The following is a 14,682-nucleotide window of genomic DNA, read 5'->3' as shown; positions in this document are numbered from 1 at the left end:
AATAGAAATGCAATTTTAGATGATCCATAATGTAAAATTAACAGACATAAAAATTATTCATAAATATTATAAAAAATATATGTATGTATATCTAATAGCAGATTCATTCCGTACTCCATACACTACTATAACCTGAGACTCAATCCCAATATTATTAAGAGAAAAAATTGTATGTTTGCTTTTTTGTTTGTAATTAATAAATTCAAAAACTTGGTCAATTTTTTGACACAGAGACAAACGAAACCTTCAGGAGCAATACATAGACTAGATTTTTAAATCATGGTTTTACCCGAGCGAAGCCGGGACGAGCCTTTAGTCATAGATAAGTGTAATACTGAATGCGAAATATTTGAAACGAATACTTAGGTAAAATACAATATCTTCCTTAAATATTATAAATCAAAGTTCTCTGCCGCAACGTTAAACTTCATGTGGTAGTTAGCTCAATCTGTGATTTGTCCCAATATATTTATTTATTTATAGATAGTTTGATTCCTGAGGAAGGTTTAGGTGTTCAATTTATTATATTTTTCCGAGTGAAGCCGGGTTGAACCACTAGTATACTATATGTATAAATACAATTTTGTACTTTTTGAGTGTATTATTAGAGAATAAACCATGAATCACTTCATTTATGTACCTATCGGTATAAAACACACGGTTTCTGGTGATTGGGATTAATTAACCTACGACAGACCTACATGACAACTAATGTGACCACTTCTTGATTTGTATCAAGACATTTTTGTGAATTTGCTTTGTAAACATAATGACACTATGTTTAAGTCCATTTAAGTATATATTTATTAAGTGTAATACCTTTTCACAATAAATAAATATAAATATAGTATTTATAAATAATCAAGTTTATAAATACTATATTTATAAACTTGATTACAAAGTTGTTTAGTTATCGCAACAGCGCGGCGACGGTTAGACTTAAAAAATGACAACATGAATCATGTCGTCACAAAAATATTTAGATTTTTTTTTTTTCAGTACACATATATAAAGTTCTTCTACACTCACATATGTAAGTGACTGGCAGGCCAATTTGTAAACATTTGTTACAAATTTATAAGTCTTCCTATATAGTAATCTATACATATAATATACATATACAACATATAATAAAACTGTAAATGGTCTATGTCTGTACGTAGAAGAAATTACAGAGAAATAATTATCATCTTCTAGTCTTTATGGGACTAATATAAGCCAAAACGTTGTTTATTTAATTTTGCCTGTCTGACTGCATATTTGTTCGCGCATCACGCAAAAAATCACTAGATGGAATTTTTATACGGTTTTCACAGTTGAATAGCATATAATCTAACTTAAAATCAGGTATACGTGTCCAATATTAACAATGCCAACAGGATACTGTTGGGGCTGCCACGATTCTGCAGTGCCTCATCAATGTTCGCGGAGGCAGGAGTGGACAGCTTTTCTTCACTCCGCAGGAAACAATCAGCGTCCCTCCTAAGCAGAATTCGTGGTAGCTCAAACAGACTTCTGAAGGTCATCGCTGTGGATATGGGGTGTGCTGTGATGGGCCACCTTATTAAAATTACGTTATCTTTAGTTAAATATGTACACTAGAATAAGTTGTACTAACACGATGGATCTTGTTTGTCTGAATAAATGATTTTTCAAAAAACCCGAGATATTGACAAAAATAATTTATGAGATAATAAACGCGGGCTAAACCAAAAAAAAATACCTAGCAAATAAATTTAATACGAGGTCGTGGGCAAACTACAATTCAAAATAGAAGTTTTTGCTGTCACTGAATAAAGACTATCAATCAGTCATAAAACTAGAACGTACGGTCACCCTATTGATAATCACCACGCCGCGAGTCGACAATATTTTCAATATAGTTATTCTAACTAATTACGCCAAATCAAGAAATTAACCAAGCGCACATGGTTTTACTACGTTTTTTATTGCTCATATCGGGTACTTACTGGTCAAATACTCTCAAGGAATGTCCATTGCGCGATATATAGCCTATTCATGCGCCCAAATCGACTTTATTTATGTCTATTAATATCTTTAATTACAATTTTCCCAGTAAATGAACTCATTTGTACCTACATAAATGAATTCTAACGCGGGCTCTAAATTTAATTAGCTATAGGCACGTTTTATTGCTTCGTTTCACATTATTTAGTATTCTTTTATTCACATTTTCGCGTTTAAGGAACAGTCAATGAACTTTTTTGCCTATTATTATTTTTGTGTTTTTATATTTGTCGTGAATTTAAAAAAATGTGAGTCAAATAAATATATATAATATATGTTTATTTCTGTTGCATGCCAGAAATGACGTAACATGTGATACCATAATATTAATTATTTAATAAATTCATTCATTCATTCATTCATTCATTCATTCATTCATTTATTCATTCATTCATTCATTCATTCATTCATTCATTCATTCATTCATTCATTCATTCATTCATCCATACATACATTACAAAGATTAAACTTCTTTTGGTGACCTACAAAATAATAATTTCAATAAATACTTTCAATTCGCCATTTTGTATCGCTAAATATTTATATACTTAATGATTAAATGTGTAAGAATGAATAAATAAATTCATTAAAATTTAATGCAATAAATAAATTCATTCATTATTAGGTACATAAATTATAAAAATTAAATTGCTTTTTTGTCTTAAATAGCGACAGACTTTAATCTGTTGTCGCCATTTTTAAATGAAGTTAAATATTTATTAATTTAATTCTGTAAGAATAAACTATTGATTTTTGCTATTACGTTATTTTCATTAAATGAAAATAACATTAATTTTGACGACAACGAATTGTATTTATATCAATAACATTTAAATAATTAATAAGTAACACTTTTATTTACATTTATAATCTGGCTTGCTATGTTTTGGATAAAAATAAATATTTTTTTTGCATAAATTCCATTTTCGAAAGGACTACTTTTATTGTCGTGGATGTTTATCTATATATGTATTTGTTATAAAAATATAGTATCGTTGAGTTAGTATCCCATAACACAAGTGGCGAACTTACTTTGGGGCTAGCTCAATCTGTGTGACTTGTCCTAATATATTTATTTATTTATTTTAAAAAATCTAATAAAAGCTTGTAAACAATGCAAAAAAAATCACAGAATAAATTCTTACGTAGTTTAATTCTTAATCTTCTGTGTCAATTTTGTATACCTCAAACTGCCAGTAATATATAACTGTAATATAATTATATTACAGTCCCAAATCTTTTATTTTATAGCTAATGGATTTTATTCGCTGAGGTAAAACCATAATAAATTATATACAGATAAACCTTCCTCCGAATCAACATACAAGATCTATTTAATAACCCGCGATTGTTCGTACAAAGTCCGTTGCGTTGCGTAGTTTTAGAGATCTAAGCACGCATAGGGACAGACAGACAGCGGGAAGCGACTTTGCATATGTAGTGTATATAAGAATAATGTTAGAGTTCATCATGTCATATGATTTAGCACAACAAAATTGCGCAATATTGAACTTTCTGCACCAAGAAATAAGGCGTTTAGAAACGTACGAAGTATGTCGCAGTACCAATCATAATAAATAAATAAATAGTTGGTATAATACATAAAGTGAGTGTTCCAAGGTTCCAAGGCTGTTGGGTGGCCGCGTTGCTCTCCTATGCTCGAATTTATAGCGTCAATCTAAAATATTCTCTAAGTTATCATATTAATAGGGTCGATTTATGTTCGGTTTCTTGTTGGATTGTGTGTTTTTGTTAGATACCCGTGCATGGAAGTTGCTTTCCTTGCAAACTTTTAGTTGATTAAGAGCAGCGGTTACACAATGTTAAAATTGTAGTTGAAATATACCATACATTGAAATAATTAGGTGAATTAACACGCTTTAGCTGTATGAAATAATTAAATTATCAAGAGCAGACCCTGCTCAATGGCTGAGGAAGAAACCGGGAAAACAGAGAGAAAAATCTTTGGCTTCCATTGAATTTAAGGCACACTATTATTATAAATTCGAAAGTCTGTCTGTATCACTTCCACGGCTGGGTCGAATTTGATGAAATTTGGAATAGATATATAGCTATATGATAGTTGAATGTCCCGAGATCAAAAATATTCTAATAAAATAGGCAAGTGTACAGGTTTCACGATGTTTACCTTCACCGGAAGCAATTGGTGGTCTATGAAAACGACTATACATGAGTCAGATTGATATACAAACTCATATGGCACGAGTACGATTCGAACCTGGGACCTTTCGATCAACAGGCGGGCGTTTTAATCATTACACCACCACCGCTACAACTAAAAGCTTTACTAAAACGTTAAAAGCATAATTAGTAAAGAACATTGAGTCAGTAATGATTAAGGGTTAAGGAAGACATAACTCAAAATGCGTACTTAAAATCGGAGTAAATTAGCACAAAGGGCCGACACAGTCTAGAGCCAATCAGCTGTGCGTTACTTTCACTAGTGTTGCCAGTGTTGACGCAACCGATCGCCTATCGGATTTTTGTTCACTGTTATTTGCTACACTGTACTCTGTCTTAATAGCTGGTGGTCCAATGTTTTAGATACAAGAATTATTATATAATATGTAGTTCAGATGCCCGCCTGAGAACCGATCCGTTCCAGGTTCGAATCCTACTCGTGCCACGTGAATTTGTATGCTAAAGTGAGTGATGTACATATATAGTAATTTTCATCATCTACCATTTGCTACCGGTGGTGAAAACACGAGGAAACCTGCACTCTAGTTGATCATTTGCCAGCTAGTGTGTGACATGGAGAAGACAATGGCAAACCACACCATTAATGTGTGGCTTGCCATTGCCTTCTCCATTTTTTACCAAGAAAATAGTTGTGTGGCAAAATGTGAACGAGAGAAGTGTATGCATTCGGACGGCTCCACCATTATCCAAAATTTACCAGGATTCGATAACCTCAGAAGAGTGTTACCGCGTCCAGATCCAGGCTGACACCAATATGAAGTGATAAGTTACAACAGATTTGAGGATGGCAAATCTAAATTTTACACTCACATAACTTTGAAAAGATTAATAATATGTTGATGAAGTCATTGATACAAGTGTGGTAACAAGAGCTCTTAAAAAAACCACAACAAAACGTAAACTAAAATAGATATACTTAAGGAACAAGTACTAGAATCATCTTGCATAACTGGACAAAAAATCCATGCAAAATATTGGACGTTACTTGCAATGATGACATCATTACTGTCTGATGCTCAGCTGTGTTACGCGTGCATATACCAGCAATTCACTGTCAGTCGAGATAATCGACCAATCATCAAAAACATCATCCAATTTCATATGCTTCCCTACACGATCATGGGGCACAAGTTCACTAGTTTTAAAAATAATCAATTGATCAATGGTTTTTTACCATTGGTTCCAATAAATTTTCATGTTAATCTTTAGTATCATAACCTAATTTTATTTGACTAAGCAACACTTTGCTAAGTAAATTATCTCATCAAACTTTATGCCTATCATTCATTCAACTTTACTTTAACTATTTCCTTTATATAAATCGTAAATTTCGTAAATTTTAGATTATAAGATTATAAGATAAATCTAACATTTGGTTAAGATTACATTTATTAAAACTATCGGACCAAAGAGATCCTTTCACCACTAAACTATATGATACGAAGTTCACACTACACTAAGCACTAATAGTAACAATGGCAACTTCAATAGCAAGTGAGTGAAACTGTCACTCGTTGTTGTAAACTTGGACTTGGGGATATTTGAAATCCTAAACTTAAATAATTCCAAGAAGGTAACAGTTAATTATCTACTAAGATTTCTAAAATTTAAAGTTCATGGTGGTATTTAGCATCAACCTTTATAGGTAGGGAAGATTCCACAGGTCTGAGCTGTATGTTAGAAGAGGGAAGTTTTCATCTTTTAGCAGATGTATTGCATAAAGACATGGGCTTACCCCAAATATTTTCTTAATTTTTTTTCCCAAAAAATCCATCGAAGTAGGGTTTGCGCCGGACTTTTTTAAATGCATGTGTTACAGCTATCTGCAGATAAAGAGATTGTGGCCCTGGCGACCTATCTGAGAGCTAAGTGAGCATCGTCTGATTTTTGCATTGTGATCCCCGACTAGTGAAAAAGTTGGCCACAGATTCACAATTCTTTTGTCTTTGATCATTTTCTCTGTCATTATTTAACACTTACTCATCAATCATAGAGTGGGTTTGCTCGTGGGGGTGCTCAGACAAACCCAACTCTAAGACAACGCCAAAATTGAATGGTGCAACTCATACTCTTCTAAATCAAATTACATTTGAAGTAAAAAAAATACATAAACTGAAATCTTGTTCAAGATTAGTGACGTGACATTTTGTTAGCTGAAAGTGGAAATTTGTAAAAGTAACAGATTACTGAAACGTTTCGAGGCCTTATTTATTCCAGAGATGTACAACGATGAAAACAAATTTGAAAATTTTGAATATTATAATTTTGTTTCTGTGCATAACTAACTGGTGGGTTCCCTATTGCAGAGCAGAGGTTTGTGGCATGCAATGGCCACATATGTATACATTATGTATAATAATTAACACAAGAACAACTATCCAGACAATGTTACTGGTTCGCTTAATCCATTACACAATAGTGCGTAGCTTTGAGGAAAATCTACAGGACGAATTGTTATAAAACTTTGTACACGTCTTTATAACCTGGAATAAGATATAGGGTACTTTTTATCCCGAAATTCCATCGAGCTCCGGGACGTATAAATATATATTTTTTTATCATCTCGCAAGGATAGCGACATCTCTATACCATACATAAATGAATGGCCAATTTAGTCTGGAAAGCAGAATCAGCATTATCCAACATGCATAGGTACACGTTACATAAAAACTACGTTGAAATATCCATGCTGCTCCGTGAAACGCCAGCTCGTGATTAACTTTAAGTTTGATTTGTTGACAATGAGTATTTATAAAATACTTGAGCGAACCCGAAATACCCGAGCGAATCGCTCGGGTAAAACCATAATAAAAAGTAGTATATGTCATTCCTGAAGGTTTCGTCTGTGTCACTGTAAAATTTCATCAAAATTGGTCAAGTAGTTTTTGAGTTTATTCATTACAAACAAAAATACAAATATTTCTCTTTATAATATTAGTATCTAAACGGCTCAATAGTATCTAAAGGGCTCAATGGCGCGCTGTGATATTGGCGGTTATGTCAGTCTGACAATGGTCAATCTTTGAATAGGCGACCAAAAATTTATTTGAGCTCCTTCCTGCTTCGGAGGGCACGTTAAGCCTAACGTTAAGTTAAAAAATATGCAACAACTACGTCATTTAACTACTTGTACAACTTAAAACCTAATTTAAGTTTCGGTATTGAATTTGTCGATTTACTTTTTTGTAAATGATAGCCTAGATTCTGAAGTTAAAAGTGTGCGAACATTTAAAAGGTAAAATAAACTTTACATCTTACCAGAACGCATCATCTGAGCTTAACGACGCAACAATATAAAATCTAATTGTCATTGTCGTAGCATAGCAACTAAAGTTTACGACAACATGATCTTAGCATCTCGCACGAAATTATCTGTGATTTCATCTCGCTCGCACTTTGAAATTGCAGTAAAGTAGGACAGAGACGGAAGATATCCGTGAGAATCTTTGTCTAATGCGAATTCCGTGAATTTGCGTCATACTAATAATGTAACGGGATTGTAAGGCACTGGACAATAGAAATTATGAGGTCACAATTTTTTGTGCAATATAGTTAAGTATCTCAAACAAACAAACGTATTCTAGTTTTCCATATCTCGAACGGTGGATCATGTGGTTAGCCTAAAGGTTTCTTTATGGGACACTTGATCATTGGTAATATTGAAATGGATTATGTACGAAATATTATCCTAAAATGAAATATTTGATGGCAAATATTCAATGCACGATTGCATTGAATATCGCCCAAATTACTATTTAAATTTCCGTATTCTCAAGGTCATAACATTGTCCATAAACCATTTATTTAAATTAAGATAGTGGCTTCTCAAATAATACTTCAGAATCGAGCATACCTTTGTCGCTTTATAACTGTGATCACTATCATACCCGATTATATCACAGATTTTTTTAAAATCACAGAAGTTCGCTCGTATTACAAAATAACCTTTCAAACATCTTCATAAATGGAGACGAAAAAGTAGGAAAGCGGACCCTGGGCTCCCACAGTCTATGGGTGAGGAAGTAACCGGGGAAACGCTCGATGAGAGAAAGATAGAGATAGGGTATGTTATCTCTTCTTCTTCCGTGCCTTATAATTAATTTGGGTCGAGTCTCCTGGTACTTCAACGCTTGTCTGAGTGTCCAATCGAGCCAATTTTAAATCTTTGCCATGCGCTAAGGGTTGCCAGGCGTCCGGATAAAGCCGGACGGCTTTTTGACTGCGTGTCCGGCAAAAATAAACGGTGTATTGGTTTATTATGCTGGACCGGCTTTTGTTAGGCTTTTTCCATTGAAACATAGGCACTTCACAAGTCACCTGATGAAGATCGCGAGCACGAACGAGCGAGCGCCGAGCTTGAATTTAATTTTGGACTAATGACTCAATATCTTCTAATAATAAATTACTTAAATTGGCATTTTATATATATACTTATTTATTTGTAATTTAAGAAGATTATGTGGTAAATAATAATAAAAATATTGGATTTTGCATACAATATCTTCCATCTTTTCGTATTAATGACACGAAATCCACCAAATTAATATTCATTTTCAACACACTTATTTATTATTGTCACGAATGTTTTAATCGATGGTTTACATAACTTTATCGTTTAAATTTTCCATAATTTGGGCGAAAATGTCCGACGCCCGACATTTTCACCCTCATGTCCGGCCAAGCTATGATCTGTCCGGCTATTAAGTTTGGCGCCATGGTAACCCTACATGCGCTAACTAGTAAAGTATAAATCTCTACTCTATGGATACGTACCTACATTATTTTACGTGCAGTGTAGAAAATCGCATCGATAATGGTGTAATCAATTCATTCACGCATTTTACTTTATGATCCGATAATATATTCCATAGTAGCATTAATACTGAAGTTAACATTAACATTGGTATAAATCCAGGGCCATGGTTGGCACGATAAGAACGAAACATATGGGGATAAATTGAAGCTATTTAATAGTTAAGAAAAAATGTTTTCATGTTTTTATGTATTTTGTATTTAAATTGAACTTTATTATACATTATATACTGCTGCAATGGAGAGGTCATATTTAGGCTTACACGTCCTCTAAAGAAAGCTTTGCTTCACTTCGCTTTCGGAACAACCACTCGAAAGAAAAAAAAAATGTCGAAAGAAACTAATTTCCCTTTAAACCGTGACTATTACCATCGGAATGATTTTCTTCACGTTTAGTTTAGTATAGTTTGTTAGCTTGCTCTCTGTTATACTGAAAGTCTATGAATTTCCCAAATCCGCGCTCACTTGCGCTCTCATATCGCGCAATCTAGATCACGTTTGGACTAACAGTTGTTATCATGCCCTGCGTAGGTGCTACACGGGAATTGTACAACGTTTTATTAAATCTGATCCAAATCTAGCTTATGCTTTTAAGGCTGTCTCTCTCCCTTTTGTGCTGAGTATGTCCCCGGTTTTCTTTTCGGCTGTGATGCCCCAAAACCCGAGTCCACTTAGATCACTACATAACATAATATACAATAAAATAAAAATGCCCATTGCGTCTGGTTCTAATGTTTCTTCTTTTACTTAAACCACGCAACAGATTTTGACCCAGTCTTCACTGTTATTTAGACAAAGGTTTACACTCGTAGACCTCGTGCAAAGCCGGATCGGGTCGCCAGTTATTTATACATATTTAAAGGTTCGGCTAAGCTTTCCAAGTCTTATTAAGATGTAGTCGAAAAAGCTCTAAATGACGACCAGTTGTTTTTCTGATGTCAACCCTCGTTGCAAAATTGTAATGCGGCCACGTATGCAGTAATTATTATATAATTCATACTACCTATAATTGGCTTAAAAATTACTAAAATAAGCAAGTGAAAATACGACACGAACGACATCTATGGGAGGATATGGATGGTCCTATTCCAGGGCGGAAACCACCTTAATAAGTACATCATATAATGTAAATTAAGTCCACAAGCTGACCCTGAGTAAGCTAGGCTGCCAGCCCGAATTTACCTAAATATTATGCAAACTAATTGCTATGCTGTAATTTAAGTTACGTAAGCTAAGGTTATACAAAGAGAGCAGCGTTCTAGGGAAATGTGCAGCTTACTTATTACTAACTTGAAGATACAGTAAACTATACCACTACATATAACCCGTGCTTGCTTCGCTCGGGTAAATCCTTAATCTATACTAACATTATAAAGAGGTAAGCGTTTGTGAGTTTGTATGTTTGAGGCGGGTAAACACCGAAACTACCGTACCGTGTTCAAAAATTCTTTCACCATTAGAAAGGTACATTAGCCAAGATTGCTATAGGCTATATTTCGAAACTCAAAATTCCCACGGGAGCGAAGCCCCGGGCAACATCTAGTAAATTATACACAAATTAAATTATACTAGTACCTTTGTCAGGAACCACACAATTTGTAAAAAAGAATTTAAATCAATAACTTAATTTTAAATTCGAAAAAGTCGAAATAATAGAAGGCATACAAATTTAAGATATTTATAAAAAAGCGCTTTTACAGCAACAAGCCATTGTTTGGATTAGCAAAAAAAATTGCACAAATAGGGTGTACAGTCAGAGTCACGATAAACCTGACCGCCTGAATGGTTTAGTTCTATGTTGCTACAATAATAAAACGAAAACAAGACCGGATAAAAACCACCACAACTTTGTGTCTGTATCATGTGTGTTATGTGTTTAAAAGAAATAAAACTTTTAATGTTAAAAGGCCTAGTCCAATTTGTGCGCTCCCTTGACCGGTTAAAAGCTGGCTAGTCTAGATAAAATAACCTTGACATTCCTAACCAAGCCTGTCTATATTTATTGCCTCCTATAGCATTCTATGTCTTAAAAATGTATATGCGAATGTTACACTTAAACGCCGAACTAAAATTACTAGCCAGTAATTACATGATATTTTCATTAATTAAATAAAAATTGTTAAAATCTTATTGGGGGTAACACTAGTTGATACAGTTAGTTAGTGGCCTTATATTTTAGAATATTAAGGTAAGTCCATTATTAGAATAATTATGTTAAATATAAAAAACAAAAAATAAAGTTTTTTTGATGCTATGAACGTGAAATTTGGGCAGTAGCTTTAGGTTATTACGTATTACTCAGATAAGAAAGGAATTTTTAAAATTCGACTTCCCTAAACTTTACTGATCTACTTGAAACTTGGCACAAATGCTGTGCAACAAAAACAATGCAACCAGTGTTTCAGGATTTTTTTTAAATTTGACCTTTAGGGTAATTATATGAGGGTGAAAAGAAATAACGAATAATCCCATTCAATATTTCGTCAACTATATATATGAGTAGACAGCTCAGCGGTAAACACAATTGAATTCACGTTGTTACTGTTGATGGTTCGAATCCTGAAAATTTCTGAGAAAGATTTATTATGGTTTTATCCGAGCGAAATTGGAACGGGCTGGCTAGTATAAGTATACGAAAGAATAAGTAGACGAAAGACCATGGATGGAAAGAAAGTAAATAGGTAGCCGTTTCCTAAGATATTCCCAAGATATTTCACCAGATGTAGACTTTGGTATAAAGGTCATCTTCATAGGAATCCAAGGCCACAAAGCAGGCAGCGCTCGTGTGATACCCCCGGTGTTGCAGTGAGAATGTTGTGGCCATTTACTAGGTTAGGTATTAGGTGGCCGCATGCCTGTTTGCCTGCGTGATAGTACAAAAAAATCCAACTATTTAACACAAGCATAAAAAATAACCACACTCAACGGCTCACACTAAGCACTATACTTTTATTGTGGTGATGAAGTGGGAAATTAACCTCCAAATCACGAACAGAGGAGTGGCTAATACATTACTACGGTCGTTATAAAAATATCAAATGTTCACATCATCTCGAATTCACCAAAGGTTAGAAGTTGTAGCCGTAGGTAAAAAATGATCCGTTTAACAATCGATTTACACTTGATACATCCTTTTGAAACCAGACCATGTCTGCTCAGTACAAGAGACGCACCAATCATAAACGCAAAGGCCTTTGTCTCAAGATGTTTATTTTCAATATTTACTTGCCTTAGTTTAGCCGATTGTCTGCGCAAGTTCGCAATTTCTTTTATATTATTATCTCTTTTTGGTTCTATCATGCGAATACTTTTGATAATTGTGATTTATCAACGCCTTCCTTTTTCTGTTTAGGCCCTTCGTCAAGGGAGGAAGGAAGGCCTACTTCTTTCTACAGAACTATACAAACTCTTGTCCTAAGTCGTTATTGTTGTAACGAGCAAGTTCTTGTGAGGATTCTTGGTTTCTCCGTTTCACACACATGATAAATCAAAAATCCTAAATATTCAAATTTCTTATTTTTTTCCACACAATGTAAGAAAATAGATCAATTGAATTGAACTTAAAACATAAATTACAATACTATTTTGTTTGTTACAAAATCTATTAGACTGATTGTTATGAAACTTGGTACTCTTATAGAATAAACGTAGAATAACACATGGGGTACTTTTTATTCTGAAATTCCCACGGCAACGAAACCCGGAGGGGCAGATAATTATTTATATTAAGTTAAATCTCAAAAAGGTATGAGAAGATATCACTTCTTACAATAAGTCAAGTACACATCACACCTTAGTACCTACACTATTATCTGTCTTACAAAATATCTTACTTATTTTGTGCAAATATTAAATTCTCAGGACGAACACAGTAGAAACTTAAGACTAAATTAAGTGGGGTCAAGTGTACATCTAATGATTTGTTTTGGCTCTCCTAGGGCGAAACTTTGAAGACGATAAGCTTGTTTGGACAATAGATTATGACAACGCTAACTCGAGGAGTTTGGTTACATGGGCATTTGTTCAGAACAATTTAACAAATCGATATAGATTCTATAATATTTGGTGTCATTCGATTTATGACGTCGCGTTATCTATACTTATAATAAAACTATAAATGGACTATGTCTGTATATAGAAGATATTTACAAAAAAATAGGAGAGGACTTTTTAGGGTCACTAGTAGATGCCAAAACAATATGACAATAATAATAGGAAAAATACTTCGAAAACTACAAATGTTTGGGTTTAACCAATAGATACCTCACTCAGGTGATTTCACTATAATTCAAAAGGATTCCAGAACTTTTTTTTTTGTTCAATCGCTTGAGAAAATTAAGTCTAAATGGACAAAGTAAAAGAAATAAATTGATAAACTATATGCATACAACAAAAAATTAAGAACCGAAAATCCACTTGGAAAATCCTAAGCTACAACATCGAGACGATGATGATCCTATACCAAAGTAGAATTATACAAGATTGATAAAACAAATTGAGAAGTATGAAGGATGTATAAAATTGTAGCAGAAATAAAAACATTGTTACAAAGAAAGAATAACATAAAACCTGTTGTCCATCCATACAATGGTCACTATTCCCACGGTGAAAGGATGATTAAGGGATACTAGACTAGCCGTATGTAATCTCTCTGCGAGTTTCTTTATTCAACAATTTCAGTTTCAATGAAATGTTTGTTTTTCCGTGCCATCTTTGTTTTCTAACCTCTTCAATGAAATGGAAAGCCTGAGTGTTTGGTTTCTATTATACTCTCAAGGATCATTACATAAATGTGATAGTATTTACAATCTCGAAATTGAATTTATAAACTCCCCATTTATTTCTAAAATCCTTTTCTCCATTCAAGAAGGAAGGCAATATATAGCAATAAAATAAATGATTATGGACAAATCTATGGTATAGAATAGAACTTAACGATATTAAAAAAAAATATATTTAAAAAAACCGGTCAAGTGCGAGTTGAACTCGCGTGAAGAGGAGTACGTACAATTTATTGACTTCTTATTAGATTTTCCTGTGATCTACAAGCAATAAACTATATTTGGTATTTTTTACAAAATTTCAGGCTCGGTAGTTCGATGGGCGTCGCCAGCAACGACAGGGGTGTCACGCGCGTGTATTCCATATGAGTTTCTGTATGACAGTATTATTAAAATTTAAACATAGACAACACTTTCTTGAATATAAACAACAGCGCGCCAATTTAAATTTGATCGACTCGAGTTAAAGTCATAGTCAGTAAACCCAAATATGTCATAGTAAGAAGCATATTAATGTTAGAGCAATATTATGGATCTATTATGCAACTACAAGTAAGCGGCGGCAATCTCTAGCTACTCATAAAATTGTTTGTTTCTCCGAAACACAATAATCCTCTTGTACATCCTGTTTCTCAATCAAATCTTTGCTAACTTCGGTAGATATTATCTTGATAATTACTAGTATTTTCAAAATGTTTGTAATTTCTTTTCTACAGTCATTTTTAGATTATGTTGTCCCATATAAAAATGTTATTACTTTGACGTCAACTTCTACAACTTCAATCTTTAACCTCGATATTACTTGTTGCTTCATTCATTTGCTTTTCTATACGAATAT

The 14,682-nt window shown here is 33.6% G+C and overlaps 1 protein-coding gene across 2 annotated transcripts in view; it reads right to left on the bottom strand.

Annotated features, from left to right (window-relative positions):
- Positions 1–14,682, bottom strand: part of LOC128671554 (terminal nucleotidyltransferase 5C-like) — a 206,489-nt gene that overhangs the window by 191,115 nt on the left and 692 nt on the right. The gene's annotated exons all lie outside the window — the stretch shown is intronic.

Source organism: Plodia interpunctella, chromosome 7 (genome assembly GCF_027563975.2).
Source record: "Plodia interpunctella isolate USDA-ARS_2022_Savannah chromosome 7, ilPloInte3.2, whole genome shotgun sequence".
Classification (NCBI taxonomy): Eukaryota; Metazoa; Arthropoda; class Insecta; order Lepidoptera; family Pyralidae; genus Plodia; species Plodia interpunctella.
Note: the sequence above shows the minus strand (reverse complement) of the source record. Positions and strands in the feature narration are given on the sequence as shown.